Source organism: Zingiber officinale, chromosome 7A (genome assembly GCF_018446385.1).
Source record: "Zingiber officinale cultivar Zhangliang chromosome 7A, Zo_v1.1, whole genome shotgun sequence".
Classification (NCBI taxonomy): domain Eukaryota; kingdom Viridiplantae; phylum Streptophyta; class Magnoliopsida; order Zingiberales; family Zingiberaceae; genus Zingiber; species Zingiber officinale.
Genome location: NC_055998.1, coordinates 68,463,225 through 68,478,470, shown reverse-complemented (window position 1 = coordinate 68,478,470; position 15,246 = coordinate 68,463,225). Strand labels below are relative to the sequence as shown.

Sequence of the window (15,246 nt, the reverse complement as noted above, 5' to 3'; positions counted from 1 at the left end):
CTAGTGGGCATGCTTTTGCTAAGTTTAACTTCAACTCATTCTCATTATTCTCCTTTTCTAATTTAACTAAGTCTTTAGTGAGAACTTTTATGAATTGAAAGGACTGCTTGGGAGTCAGATTACGTACCTCACTTACCTCTATATCTGATGCTCCCCCTTCATCATAGCTTTCTTCTTCTGATGATCCTTCCCCTTCATCTATGCTCATCTCTGAGCTAGTTCTTCAAAAAGATGGTTGGCCATCAGTGCTAATCCCGAGAATGCTTCGACTTCTGATTCCGAGGATGACGATTCATCCCATGTAGCCTTCAGACTCTTGCGCTTCGAGGACGTCGGCCTTTGAGACTTCTCTTTATCCCTTTTCTTTAGTTTCGATCAGTCGTCCTTAATGTGCCTTTTTTCGTTGCAGTTGTAGCATCGGACCATCCTTTTGTTACGTTGCTGTTTCCTTGACTGCAATCTAAATTTATTAGTTTTAATAAATTTATTTAACTTCCTTACCAATAACACCGCTTCAATTTCATTGATCGACGCTTCAGAGTCGGGATCATCCTTTTTGGCTTGTAGGACAATATTGAGATTTGGCTTCTCTACTTGTTTATGCTCTGCAATTCGAGACTCGTGAAGTTCGAATGTAGAAAACAGATTTTCTAAAGTACTTATCTCAAAGTCCTTAGAGATGTAGTATGCATCTACTAAGGACGCACATTCTGGACACCTGAGAAGGACTAGAGACTATATGCTGGTATACCAAGCAGATGATTTCCTCCCTGTGGGTTACACAGATTCTAACTTCCAATCATATAGGACAATAGTAAGTCTACATCAGGCTATGTGTTTACTTTAGGAGGTGGAGCCATTGCATGGAGGAGTGTTAAGCAGAAATGCATTTCAGACTCAACCATGGAAGCTGAGTATGTGGCAGCCTCCGAGGCAGCCAAAGAAGCTGTATGACTCAGGAACTTCTTGATGGACTTAGATGTGATTCCCGGTTTGCCCCAAATCATCATAATTTATTGTGATAATAGTGGTGCAGTAGCAAACTCGAAGGAACCACGAGCCCATAAGGGGAGTAAACACATTGAGCGCAAGTACCACCTGATACGAGACATCGTAAAGTGAGGAGAAGTCGTTGTCGCCAAGATTGCATCAGCAGATAACCTGACAGATCCTTTCACTAAGGCCTTAAAGGCAAGAGCTTTTGATGGACATGTTGAGGGGTTGAGAATCATATGTATGGCAGGGTATATGACAACATAGTCTTTTAGTATAAGTGGGAGATTGTTGGAATGTATACTAAAAGCCTAGCTTTTTGTATAAATATTTATTTAGAAATAAGAATCACATTGGTCAAATGTCTACATTTATTATAAGTGTAGTTTTCCATTTAATTTATATTGTAGATAACATGGTGTGAGGAGACACACAGAAGTTCATGTTATCAATTCCTTATAAATTATAAACTGTTGCTCACAACCAAGATGGAATGGGACAAATCATTGGAGTGGTTGTAGTGTAATTAGGTATTAGTTTATCTTGACTAATAAATTATACTAGTACACTATGAGTGTATTGAGCAGGACCATTTGAGGTAGTTCCTTTTTATACTGACTATATAAAAGAACAATACCTCTGTTATTATGGAAGTGTGTACTCTTAATCATGATATAATAAAAAGCACATATACTTAATATTTATTTCTTTAATTTATCAAATGGTGCGATTTAGCTCATTAAATCAATAGGCCCGATAAGTTGGGAAATGATATTATTTATATGGTGTGTTATTGATTATAGAATGAAACTATGTTCTTCATAAGGATTGTCATGTAAACCCTGCAGGTGGACTTAGTCCGACATGATGATAAGGTTGAGTGGTATTACTCTTGGAGCTAGATATTAATTAAGTGAGTTGTCAGTAACTCATTTAATTAATGGACATTCGATATCTTAAACACAGAGAGACTACCACACTCATGATAAGAAGGAGCTCAAAATGTAATTTGGGATTGATGTGGTAGTTCAATCATAACTCTTTAGTGGAATGAGTTATTATTGATCAACTCGAGTTGGGTGTTCGGGGCGAACACGGGAAGCTCAAGTACATCGGGAGACCAAAACCAATTCCTCCTCTCGGTCCCTGTCGTAACCTTTTATTTATAAAGTCTTATATACACCCAAACCCAACTTCTTACCCACCTTAAGGTGGCCGGCCAAGCCAAGCTTGGAGCCCAAGCTAGGGTCGACCAAACCAAGGATAGATGGGTTCAAGTGGTAGCCGACCCTAGCTTGGAGCCCAAGCTTAGGTGGCCGACCACAATAAATTAAAAGGGGATTTTAATTTTTTAAAATCTTTCTTTATGTGGAATCCATGATTTTAAAAGAGAGTTTAAAATTTAAATCTTTCTTCTTATAACTTTCTACAAAAGATTAAAAGAAAGATTTGATATCTTTCCTTATTTGTAGTTGAAAAGGAAGATTTTAATTTTAGAGAAAACTTTCCTTTTTTGTAACCATCCACATGTTTTAAAAGAGAGATTTTAATTTATAAAAGTTTCCTTTTATAACCAACCATGAAGGGAATTAAAAAAGAGAAAATTTTATTTTAAAAATTTCCGGAAACAAATAAGGAAGTTTTAATTTTGTGTTTAAAACTTTCCTTATTTGGAGGACATGTAGGGGCCGGCGATAAGATGGATTAAGAGGAAATTTTAATTAAATTTTCCTTATTAGCCATCGACAAAGAAAATAAGGAAGTTTTAATTATGTTCAAAACTTTCCTTATTTGCCATGACAAAGGATCATAAAAGAGAGGGAGGGGTTGCCCCTTGAATAAGACATCTATTATTTCTCTCTTCTAATTCCTTGGTGGTCGGCCCTCTCCTCTCTTCTTTCTCTCTTCTCCTTTTGTTGAGGCCAGCGACACTTGGAGGTCTTGTTTCATCTTGGTGGACGGTTGTTTGTGGAGAAGAAGAAGAGAAAGAAAGCCTCCCTTGAAGAATAGTTGGTGGCCGAAACTTGCAAGGAGAAGAAGGAGGCTTGAGTGGATTCTCATCTTGGTAGATCGTCGCCCACACGATGTTCAAGATAAGAAGAGGAATATGACAGAAGATCAAGAGGTCTCTAGCTAGAAAGAAAGGTATAACTAGTTGTCTTGTTCCGCATCATACTAGTTTTCTTTATACGGATTTGAATTACCAAACACAAGAGACTAACGATTCTAGGCAATCGAATTTATGTTTCGATTTTGTGTTTCTTTTATTTTCAATCTTGTGATTCGATTGTTCTTAATGGTTAAACCTAGGGTTACTATAAGGAGATTAAATATTAAATTTCATTGAAAGGCTTTGACTAGAAAGTGGTGGATGATTCCATACCCAAGAAGGCCTAGTGTCTCACCATGTTTAACCTGGAAGTCGATTTTTGAAATAAATATTTAATCAACTTTGTAACATGGGTGGATTTGGATTAATAATGTTAAGCATCATTTGTGATCCAAGTCAAAACCTCTAAGAACAGATAAGTTGAATTTGGAATCAATAATGTTAAGTTTTGTTTGTGATTCCAAATTTAATTTCTAAAGAACACACTAGGTTGTTAGGAAAGGTTCGGGACTTGTACAAATTTTTTGTACAAGGGAACCAATACGATATTCCGAGTAGCAACCAACAATTGGTATCAGAGCTAGGATTTTCCTCTGTGTGTTTGGTATTTCAGTTTAATTATGCACATGTTATACATATTTTAGGCAGGATAATAGTAGGATGTGCAAATAGACTAACTCTATGGTTGCAGGCATCCTAGATCCAACTATTATGACCCTAATGTGATTGTGTGTGATTGGACCCTTGGATATGTCGAGGGCATTTTATGTGTGTACATGATTGTATGTATTAAATACAACAGAAGCTGTATTAGTTTTAAGATTTTACATTTTTGTTTCGATCTAGATTACATGTACATTCCCTTGTGGAATATAGGATCGATAAATGTAAAATTCTATTTTTTTCACGGATCGTATTCTTGCGAAGCGTGGTACTCTTTGAGGACTAGAGGCACAGCGGGAAAAGAAGCAAGATAGATGCGACAACTAGATCCGATTGTGGTGGCAAAAGATGGCAGCAGCTAGGGTTGACAACACACGGAGGACAGTGATGGAAGAGGCCATAATAGTTGAAAAATTATTTTTCCAGATTTATTGCTTTTTATTGGCTGTGATGTGTGTGTGCATGTGATGTGTGCTTCAATGATAAAATCCTCATCTTAAATAACTAAGTGGGAGAGAGATTTTAAATAAATTCCACGGTCTCCATTACTGGTTTGTAAGTGATGCAAACAAACTTGCGTGTTGGCTCTGAGTGGCTTCCTCCACAACGGATGAGTTTGTTTGCAGATCACTAGATCAAACTTCCTAAATGGATGATTATAGGAAATTATTTAGGAGCGTGTGATCTTTTCCAACTGAAAGGACACAATCCTATTTAATGGACTAAGTATTAAGTAATGGTACACACTTAGACACATTTAATAGTATCCTCCCCAACGGAGTCATTGCTATTATTTGTGTGACCAAAGGAAAACCAACTATTAATTTTATTTGTCATAAAGTTAGGATGACAAGATAATAAAATTAATGGGTATAGCCTCCTCTTACAAATGTTTGAATTTGTATACGTCCACACTAACGTGGCATGCAAAATTCATGGTGTTTTGAGGTGTTGGTAAATTTAAATAATATTGTTTGAGGAATCAATATTATTCTAAATTTAGAGTCTTGACCAAAAAACTTATTTTGTGATTTTTAGGATGACTTTTAACCCACTGGCTATTATTCTGAAATAGAACAAACTTACTGGTCCCAATTACATGGATTGGAAAAGAAACCCGGACATTGTCCTAACTGCTGAAGGCTATAAGTTTGTACTGTTAGAGGACTGCTCTAATGTGCCTAATAGTGATTCTAGTGAAGAGGATATTGAGTATCATAAGAAATGGGTAAAGGCAGATGAGATGGCGCGGTGTTACATTATGGCTTCAATGTCAAATGTGTTGCAACATCAGCATTAGGACTTGCCAACTGCCTATGACATGATGAACAATCTCAAGGAACTCTTCGAACACTAGAATCAGACTGCTAGGCGAGAGGCTATGAGAAATTTAATGACAGCCACCATGTCTGAGGGGATACCCGTAAGGGATCATATCCTAAAGATGATGACTTACTTGAACGAGATACAAATCCTTGGAGCTGAAATCGATGGGAAAACCCAAGTCGATATTAATCTCCAAATGCTACCCAAATGTTTTCAGCAGTTCCGCCTAAACTACAATATGAATAAAAGGATTTATTCATTGGCGGAACTACTGGTAAAACTTCAGGCAACAGAAGAGCTATTTCGTCATAATTCTCAAATTCACTTTGCTAAAAATGTTTCTACTTCTAAGTCGAAAGGTTAGAAGAAGAAAAAGAAACAAGCTAGCTTGACAAAGAAAGTGAATCGATCTCTATGTACTAGACTAAAAGCAGGAGTGAAGAAGCTGAAGGGCAAGTGCTTCATTTGCAAGCAGTCAGGACATTGGAAGGCGAACTGCCCTGGTAGGAGAGAGAACAATAAAGGTATATCTTATTCTCTAATAGTTGAAACATGTTTAGCGGTGTTATCTATCAACATTTGGTGTGTAGATACAGGAGCCACTGATCATGTCTGCAATACATTGCAAGGGTTCTAGGAAACCCGACGACTATATGAGGGAGAGATAACCGTTTACATGGGCAATACTACAAAAGTGGCGGCTGTTGCAGTGGGAGACGTCTACTTATCATTCGATAGGAATACAACTTTGATTTTGAGAAATTATTTTTATGTAACAAGTTTTAGAAAAAAATTTAATTTTAGTTTCTAAACTGTTTTTGGATGAATATACTGTTACTTTTGATGACAAAGTGGTTGTCAAGAAAAATAGGATAATTATCTGTTCTGGTATATTAGTTGGCAAATTGTATACTCTAAATCCAATAACTCACACAAAGCAATAAATGGAAATTAATAACACATCCTCTAATTCTAATAAGAGAAAGGAACCTTCAAATATGAACCAAACATATCTTTGACATCTAAGACTTGGTCATATTAACTTGAGTAGGATTCAAAGGCTAATAGCCGATGGACTCTTAGGTTCATTAGTGTTGGAAAACTTTCCAACTTGCGAATCTTGCTTGGAAGGAAAAATGACCAAGAGGCCTTTTAAAGCCAAGGGGTATAGAGCCAAAGATGTGTTAGAACTAGTTCATTCTGATTTGTGTGGTCCTATGTCTATCCAGGTAAGAGGTGGTTTCGAATATTTTGTCTCTTTTATAGACGACTATTCGAGATATGGGTACATTTACTTGATGTGCCGCAAGTCTGAATGCTTTGATAAGTTCAAAAAGTACAAGGCTGTTGTGGAGAAACGTCATAGTAAAAGTATCAAGATACTACGGTCTAACCGTGGTGGCGAATACCTCTTTGGAGAGTTTATGAATTACTTACCAGAGGCCAGGATTCAATCCCAATTGTCTGCACCTGGTACACCCCAACAGAATGGTGTGGCAGAACGAAGGAATAGGACTCTTATGGAAATGGTTATATCGATGATGAGTTATTCAGAATTACCAAATTCGTTTTGGGGATTTGCTCTGGAAATAGCAGTGTACATTCTGAATATGATACTTTCTAAATCAGTACCCTTTACTCCCATGGAATTATGGAATGGGCATAAGCCTAGTCTAAAACATATTCGGATTTAGGGTAGTCTAACACATGTGCTGAAGGGAGACACTGACAAGTTGGAATCACGTACTGAAGTTTGCCTGTTTGTAAGATATCCTAAAGAAACGAATGGTGGTTTGTTTTATAATCCTAAAAAATCAGAAGATCATTGTTAGCACCAGTGCTCAATTTTTAGAGGAAGATTATGTAATGAACCATAAGCCCACGAGTGAAATTGTTCTAGAAGAAATTAGAGAGGACACGTCTAGTCTAGTACCAACAGTACAAGATGAAATATCACAAGAAACTGCAACACGTATCACAAATGATGCACAGTTACATATAGTACCTCATCATAGTGGGAGGGTTGTGAGACAACCTGACATATTCATGTTTTTGGAAGAGTCTTCGGACTTGATCCCTGGTGAACATGAACCTGATCCCCGGACATATGATGAAGCACTCCAAGATAAAGATGCAGTATCTTGGCAAAGAGCGAGGAATTCTGAAATAGAATCTATGTATTCTAATAAGGTCTGGGAGCTTGTAGAACCACCAAATGGTGTAAAAATCGTTGGATGTAAGTGGATCTACAAAAGGAAAAGAGGGACAGATAGGAAGGTGGAAACCTTCAAAGCAAGGCTTGTTGCGAAGAGGTACACTCAGAAAGAGGGAATCGATTATGAGGAAACTTTTTCACCGATAGCCATGCTTAAGTCTATCCGGATACTCTTATCTATTGCCGCTCATATGGATTATGAGGTTTGATAAATGAATGTTAAGACAGCTTTCCTTAATGGAAGTCTTGAAGAAAACATCCATATGAAGCAACCAGAGGGGTTTATTGCAAAGGGCAAAGTGCATCTAGTGTGCAAGCTCAATCGGTCGATTTATGGACTAAAGCAAGCTTCAAGATCTTGGAACATCCGATTTAATGAAGTAATCCAATCATATGGATTTATTCAGTGTTCGGATGAGTCTTGTGTATACAAGAAGTGTGATGGAAACGTGGTGATATTTCTTGTACTATACGTAGAAGACATTTTGTTAGTTGGAAACAATATCAAAGTGTTGTCGGAAGTAAGGGTATGGTTGTCCAAGCAATTCGATATGAAGGACTTGGGAGAATGCACACATATTCTCGGGATCAAAGTAATAAGAGATCGCAAGAAAAGAATGTTGTGCTTATCCCAAGCTTCATATATCGATACAATCCTAGCTCGTTTTAGCATGCAAGACTACAAGAAAGGTTTTCTACCTTTTAGGCATGGAGTATTTTTATCTAAAGAGATGTCTCCGAAGACATCAAAAGAGATAGAAGAGATGAAGGCAGTTCCTTATGCTTCAGCTGTAGGAAGCTTAATGTATGCTATGTTGTGCACGAGACCAGATATCTATTTTGCCGTCGGCATGGTTAGGAGATATCAAAGTAATCCAGGGCAGGGACATTGGACTACCGTAAAACATATATTAAAGTACCTGAGAATGACTAGAGGCTATATGCTGGTATACCAAGCAGATGATTTGCTCCCTGTGGATTACACGGATTCTGACTTCCAATTAGATATGACAATAGTAAGTCTACATCAGGCTATGTGTTTACTTTAGGAGGTAGAGCTATTGCATAGAGGAGTGTTAAGCAGAAATGCGTTTCAGACTTAACCATGGAAGTTGAGTATGTGGCAGCCTCCGAGGCAGTCAAAGAAGCTGTATGGCTCAGGAACTTCTTGATGGACTTAGATGTGATTCCTGGTTTGCCCAAAATCATCACAATTTATTGTGATAATAGTGGTGCAGTAGCAAACTTGAAGGAACCACGAGCCTATAAGGTGAGTAAACACATTGAGCGCAGTACCACCTGATATGAGACATCGTAAAGTGAGGAGAAGTCGTTGTCGCCAAGATTGCATCAGCAAATAACCTGGCAGATCCTTTCACTAAGGCCCTAAAGGTAAGAGCTTTTGATGGGCATGTTGAGGGGTTGGGAATCATATGTATGGCAGGGTATATGACAACATAGTATTTTAGTATAAGTGGGAGATTGTTGGAATGTATACTAAAAGCCTAGCTTTTTGTATAAACATTTATTTAGAAATAAGAATCACATTGGTCAAATGTCTACATTTATGATAAGTGTAGTTGTCCATTTAATTTATATTGTAGATAACATGGTGTGAGGAGACACAGAGAAGTTCATGTTATCAGTTCCTTATAAATTATAAACAGTTGCTCACAACCAAGATGGAATGGGACAAACCATTGGAGTGGTTGTAGTGTAATTAGGTATTAGTTTATCTTGACTAATAAATTATACTAGTACACTATGAGTGTATTGAGCAGGACCATTTGAGGTAATATCTTTTTATACTGACTATATAAAAGAACAATACCTCTGTTATTATGGAAGTGTGTACTCTTAATCATGATATAATAACAAGCACATATACTTAATATTTATTGCTTTAATTTATCAAAGGGTGTGATTTAGCTCGTTAAATCAATAGGCCCGATAAGTTGAGAAATGATATTATTTATATGGTGTGTTGTTGATTATAGAATGAAACTGTGTCCTAGTAATGTAGGTTGATGATGTCCCCTTGAGGAGCTCATAAGGATTGTCATGTAAACCCTACAGGTGGACTTAGTCCGACATGACGATAAGGTTGAGTGGTACTACTCTTGGAGCTAGATATTAATTGAGTTGTCAGTAACTCATTTAATTAATAGACATTCGATATCTTAAACACAAGGAGACTAACACACTCATGATAAGAAGGAACTCAAAATGTAATTTGGGATTGATGCGGTAGTTCAATAATAACTCTTTTTATACTAACAAGCTTCCCTACTAACTGACATCTAGGGGATCACCTTGAAAGGTGAAGCTAGTCTCTACAAGGAGGTGGAATAGTTGAGCGCATTTATCCCCTATGCCTTTATGTGGATTGAATGGTGATGTGTTTCTATGTCGTATGACCAAGGGGCGTTGGTGATAGGTTGTCCCACTAACGGACTTCATAGGAATCATGACTATTAAATTACTAGAGGTATAGATAAAAGTTCCTTGCCAGTTAACTTCTGTAAAAGAAAATCGGCAACTTCCTGCAAGTACATGGTAATTGAGGATAAGAATTGGTAGATCACCTTATATTGATAAATATCACAATGAAACTGAACTCCTAGAACTCTCATAAAACCCAAGTTCTTACATTTGCTTTTCTTTTTCTATTTCTAGTTGCTACTTAATACATTCATATCCTTTGTCGATTGTTTAGGTAATTCATTGTGAGACATCTCTAGTGCTTATAGTCAGTTCCTGTAGATTCGATATCTTTTTATTACTGACGACGAAACCATACATTTGCGGTTGTGTAATAAGTTTTTGGCGCCGTTGCCGGGGACTGTGTCTATAACATTAGAGATAATCATTTGAGTTAGACTAGACCTTTCTTTTCTTTTGGATTACATAGTTGTAACTAGTGTTGGAAATTCTATTTGATCAATCTTATCTTTTATTTCTGATTAATTTTCCTGCAATTTGACTTGTTGCAATTCAAATTCTGCATTTCATATTTTCAACATTTCAGTTTAGTTTGTTTTTCATGTAAAAGAAATTCTAAAAAAAGTTTGAGATCTTGTTCTTGTATGCGTAGATCTAACTTTGCAAGAAATCTATTACCTCTTGATCCAAAGATTGATAGAACTTTTCATAGAAGGAAAATTTTGCAAAGAAATCAAGAAGAACAAGAACGCTTTAATATGGCAAACAAACCATTGAAAGATTATGCATCACCCTATGCTAGAGGGCTTCGTTCTAGTATCACAAGACCATCTATTGAGGGCAATAATTTTGAGATCAAGTCTGCAATAATTACTATGGTACAACAAAATCAGTTTGGAGGCGGACCACACAAAGATCTTAATTAACATCTTGAAATTTTCTATGAAATCTGCAGCACCATGAAGATGAACGATGTTCTATCCGAAGCAATGAGATTATTACTATTTAGGTTTTCTTTAAGAGATACAACAAAACAATGGTTGAATTCTTTACCAACTAACAACATAACCACTTGGGAGCAATATGAGCAACAATTATATTCCTTAATAAATTCTATCCTCCAAGTAAGACCGCTCGTATGAGAAATCTAATTACAAGCTTCAGACAGTCAGACTCAGAATCTTTATTTGAAGCATGAGATAGATACAACAATATGCTAAGACAATGCCCACATCATGATTTAGAAAAATGGCTAGTTCTACATACTTTTTATAATGGCATCAACTATCATACTAAGGTGTCGCTAGATTCTGCAGCTGGAGGGGCACTTTTGAATAAAAGTTTAGATGAGGTCGAGGACATTAATGAGAGTGTAGCATAAAATCATCATCAATGGACAACCGAAAGAAGTGGAAGCTATTCCTATCCAAACCCAGTTAAAGCATCAGGAAAATTTGATGTAGATGCAATTACTTTGATGTCTTCGAAATTAGATGCTCTTACTAAAAAACTGGAAGGTATGAGAACAAATTCTACATCGGTCAATGCTATAGTATGTGTTTGTGAAACTTGTGGAAGCTCAGATCATTCTCAAGACTCATATCCTTTAGGAGCTCTTTATGCACAAATCAATCAATTAAAACAATGTGATGCTATCATGAGTTACAATCAGAAACAGAATAATCTATACTCCAACACATACAACCCTAGTTGGAAGAATCATCCAAATTTCTCTTATAGAATAATCAAGAACAAGGACCATCCACGGGGGTTAGACCGAGCTATCAGCCTGGACATCAAGGCTATCAACAAAAATCTTCTCAAAGCTACCAATTTTCTAAATTGGAGAAAATGATTGAAGAAGTTATGTCCAATCAAAATAAAATGAAACAAGAGATCAAGCTACTTACTCAGAGAATGGATAATGTAGAGAAGCTCTAAAAAATACAAGATAGCCAAATTTCCTAGATAGTTTCATCACCTTCAAGAGCATTAGGACAATTTCCAGGTTAAACTTGATGTCAACCCAATGGAACACTGCAACATAATTGAACTTAGGAGCGGATGGACCTTGGGAGATCCTCAAGTGACTGCTCCAAAAGGGATGGAAATTCAAGAAGAGCTCTCTCCTCTAACACTTGAACAAATTTAGATTCAAGATGAAGAGGAGAGTACCAAGAAGGTTGAAGAGACTCTTCCACTTTACCCTCAAAGCCAAGTAATCCCTTTTCCTCAACGATTGGTCATGATGAAAAAAGATGAAGAGTTCGGCAGATTTCTGGATAAAGTTAAAGATATTTGTGTTGAGGTACCTCTGATTGATGCAATTTAACAAATGTCGAAGTTTGCCAAATTTTTGAAAGATATTATGCCCAACAAAAGGAAAAAGGAGACATTGAGATCGTAGCTCTTACTGAAGACTGTAGCACTTTAGTTGAGAAGAATACTTCCCCGAAGCTCCAAGACCAGGAAGCTTTTATATACCTTGCACAATAGGAGCTGAATTTATAAAAAAGGCTTTTTGTGATTTGGGGGCAAGTGTTAGCCTCATTCCATACTCAGTTTGTAATAAGCTAGGGTTAAAAAATTTTAAATTTACTACCATGACATTGCAATTAGCTGATCATTCTTGCAGGTACCCTATGAGTATTGTGGAAGATGTGCCGGTAGAGGTTGGTGGAAGCGTTGTTCCCACAGATTTTGTGGTACTTGACATGGAAGAAGACCCAAAAATTCCAATCATATTGGGAAGACCCTTCCTTACAACAACTGGAGCAATAATTCATGTGAAAAACCATAAACTTTCATTGGTAATCGGTAAGGAAAGGTTAGAATATGATCTATCTAATTCTTCTAACCATGTCTCTTCTTTTTTAGTGAGTGTTTACAGCAGGGCAGATGCCCACAGATTTGAGGATTGGAACTTCCATCATCATTGGAGGCCACCGGACGAAGAACATGATCCGACAAGCACTGTGAGAAGGTCTCCCATTAAAAAATAAAAAATACATCTGCCCTTCAAGGGCAAGAATGAGGGAAGAAGGAGCACACTCAACCCTAGGAGAGAAATCTGTATCTCCTTGGGTATAGCCGTGAAAATAGAAACGGGGTCGAGCTAATGACCTTAAACAAGCGCTTCTTGGGAGGCAACCCAAGGGTTTTTCTTTTTAGATTCAATTTGAGTTTGCTTTTTCATTAGTAGTGTTTTTAATCCGTTGTTGTTTTTGTCTTTAGGTTGAACACAACTTCCATGAACTGTCCATGATTATTTCATGGGCATGGAGGCATTAGAGAAGTCAGAAAGGAGGAAGTGTAGCATTTTTTGGTCCTAATAGAGTCCGACCGTGTACTATACATGGCCATGTAGCACTTATAGAGAGGGAAGAGCAACTGGTCGTGTGACTCACACTACCCGTGTGAGTTCACCCGAGAAGAATAAGGTCAAGGCCATGCTATTTCGCACGGTTGTGTAAAAATTCCAGAGGAGAAGAAGGAGTTGGCCGTATGTGCTACACGGGCATGCGAGGCCAACAGAGAAGGAAAAGAATACGACCATGTGACAGACACGGCCGTGTGAACAAAGCCGAGAAGGAGCATGTAGTGCCCGTGCCATTTGGCACGACCGTGTAGATCTAGCCGTGGGGAGGACAGCTTAGGCCGTGTAGATCTACACGACCGTGTGGAGCACTTTTGCCTGACCGTGTCTATAAGACATGGCTAAGCCAAGGTCGTGTCGGCCACACCCCCCAAGCCAATTCTTCTCTCCAACTCTTCCTCTTCTTCAACCATCCTTCTTAACTTCTCAGATCGAGATCTCTCAACCATTCTTCTCCATAAACTACATTCAGATCTAGATCTAAACAGAAATTCTTTTCTCGTATCCTCAAGATCTACAACTTCCTTCCCTAAGATCCTATTTTTCAAGACCTGATCCTGTCCGGGCGCTGAGTCGACAGACGCTGGGGACGTAGCGTTCTTGTTGACGATGTATGAACCTCCGACTGGTGTGAGCCTCCGGTGAGAACCTGGAAACACAAAATCGAGCCAAGAAGGGGTTCCCGGCGATGACCCTCCGACGCTCAAGTCAGCTTCGGCGAGAAGAGATCGAGGCAGAATAACGAGCGTGAAGACTAGCTACAGTAGATGAGAATGCATACCTCTGTCGAAGCCTCGGGTCTTTATATAGGATCCCTGGGAGGCGCGTGCACACTTCTCGAGATGTGCACACTTCCCAAGACATATCTCAAAATGGATGTGTCAGAAAAGTACGTCCGGCGCCATACCGCAACCGTCCGAGCATATCTCTACCCTGACAGTGGAAACTTCCACCGTACGATTCTCTGTCCGGTCGGTCGCCGACCATGCTGTTTGTCGGCGTCACATGTCTCGAGAAGGATATCACCAGCTGTCCCCTTCGTCTTCTTCTGCACCTTTTGTCTGTTACTATTTTGAATGGGAGAGATGCTTGGACTCACTGCCGTCCAAGAAGGGACATGTACTGGACTGAAAGGAAGAGACGCTCAGCCCGTCGGTCACCCGATAGTTCGGTAGACATCACGGCTGAGCCGAGCGGGTCGTCCGCTCGACTGAGGGCGACTGGCGCGGTCTTCTGAACAAAAAGAGTCCTGCTTGGCTTGTGAGCGTCGGAAGTTTGGCATAACGGCCGAGCTGTCAAAGCGCCGGGTCGGGCGTTATCCACGCCGATCACTCATATAGGTTAACTTTGACTATGACCGCCATAGGGCCGTTGACCATCATCCGGGCAGGCCCCCCTTTCTTACCACCGGATCACGTGCCTCCCCCTTAAGTCTAGTAGAAGGAGGCTGTAGGTCCGACTGACTGGACTAGTATGCCAACACAAGGCCGACCGGTTAGGGATGTCAAGCGACCATAACATTACCTCATACCGCCGAATGGAAGTGTGTCTGCTATCACTTGGCAGAATTTTTACTGATTGGTCTGCCTATCTGAAGATGGTCAGCGATGACCTGCCTCAGTTCTCCTCGGAATGCTCGCAAATCCCGTCCATCAGGGCAAAGCATGCGGCCACGCCTTCGTAATGGCGTTCATTAAATGCCCTCCTATGATTGACAACCACGTGCAGCGCCGTTGTCATCGCACGCACGAGGTGACATGCTCGATGTGACCTTTGGCGGTTTGAATTCAACGATGTGATTTGCGCCTTGGGGCCTGCGACCTAGATTGAACAGCTCCGCTCGGCCGAACCTCTCTTTTATAAAGTCATAGCGTTGTTCCTGTTTCATTTATCAGTCTTCGCGTTTTGGTGCTCCATCTACTCGGTGCTCATTGCTCCGTCGATGATTTGCGCTCAGGGCTCCGTTAATTCACGCTTTCCTTCCCTCCTTCGAGTAAGGCCATTGCTTCTTCTTGTCTTTGCCTCTGTTTCTCTCGCCTTTTTGAGCTTTTGGTGTTTCCCTATCATCTTTTTCATTGACCTCCCTATATTCTCGCTTTCTCCACTGTTCCGGCGATGGCG

General features: G+C 39.1%; 1 non-coding gene across 1 annotated transcript; it reads right to left on the bottom strand.

Annotated features, from left to right (window-relative positions):
- Window positions 1-10,885: 10,885 nt before the first annotated feature.
- On the bottom strand, window positions 10,886-10,991 carry LOC122003190. Its single transcript, XR_006117852.1, has one exon. It is a non-coding gene; the product is annotated as a small nucleolar RNA R71 (small nucleolar RNA).
- Window positions 10,992-15,246: the final 4,255 nt, after the last annotated feature.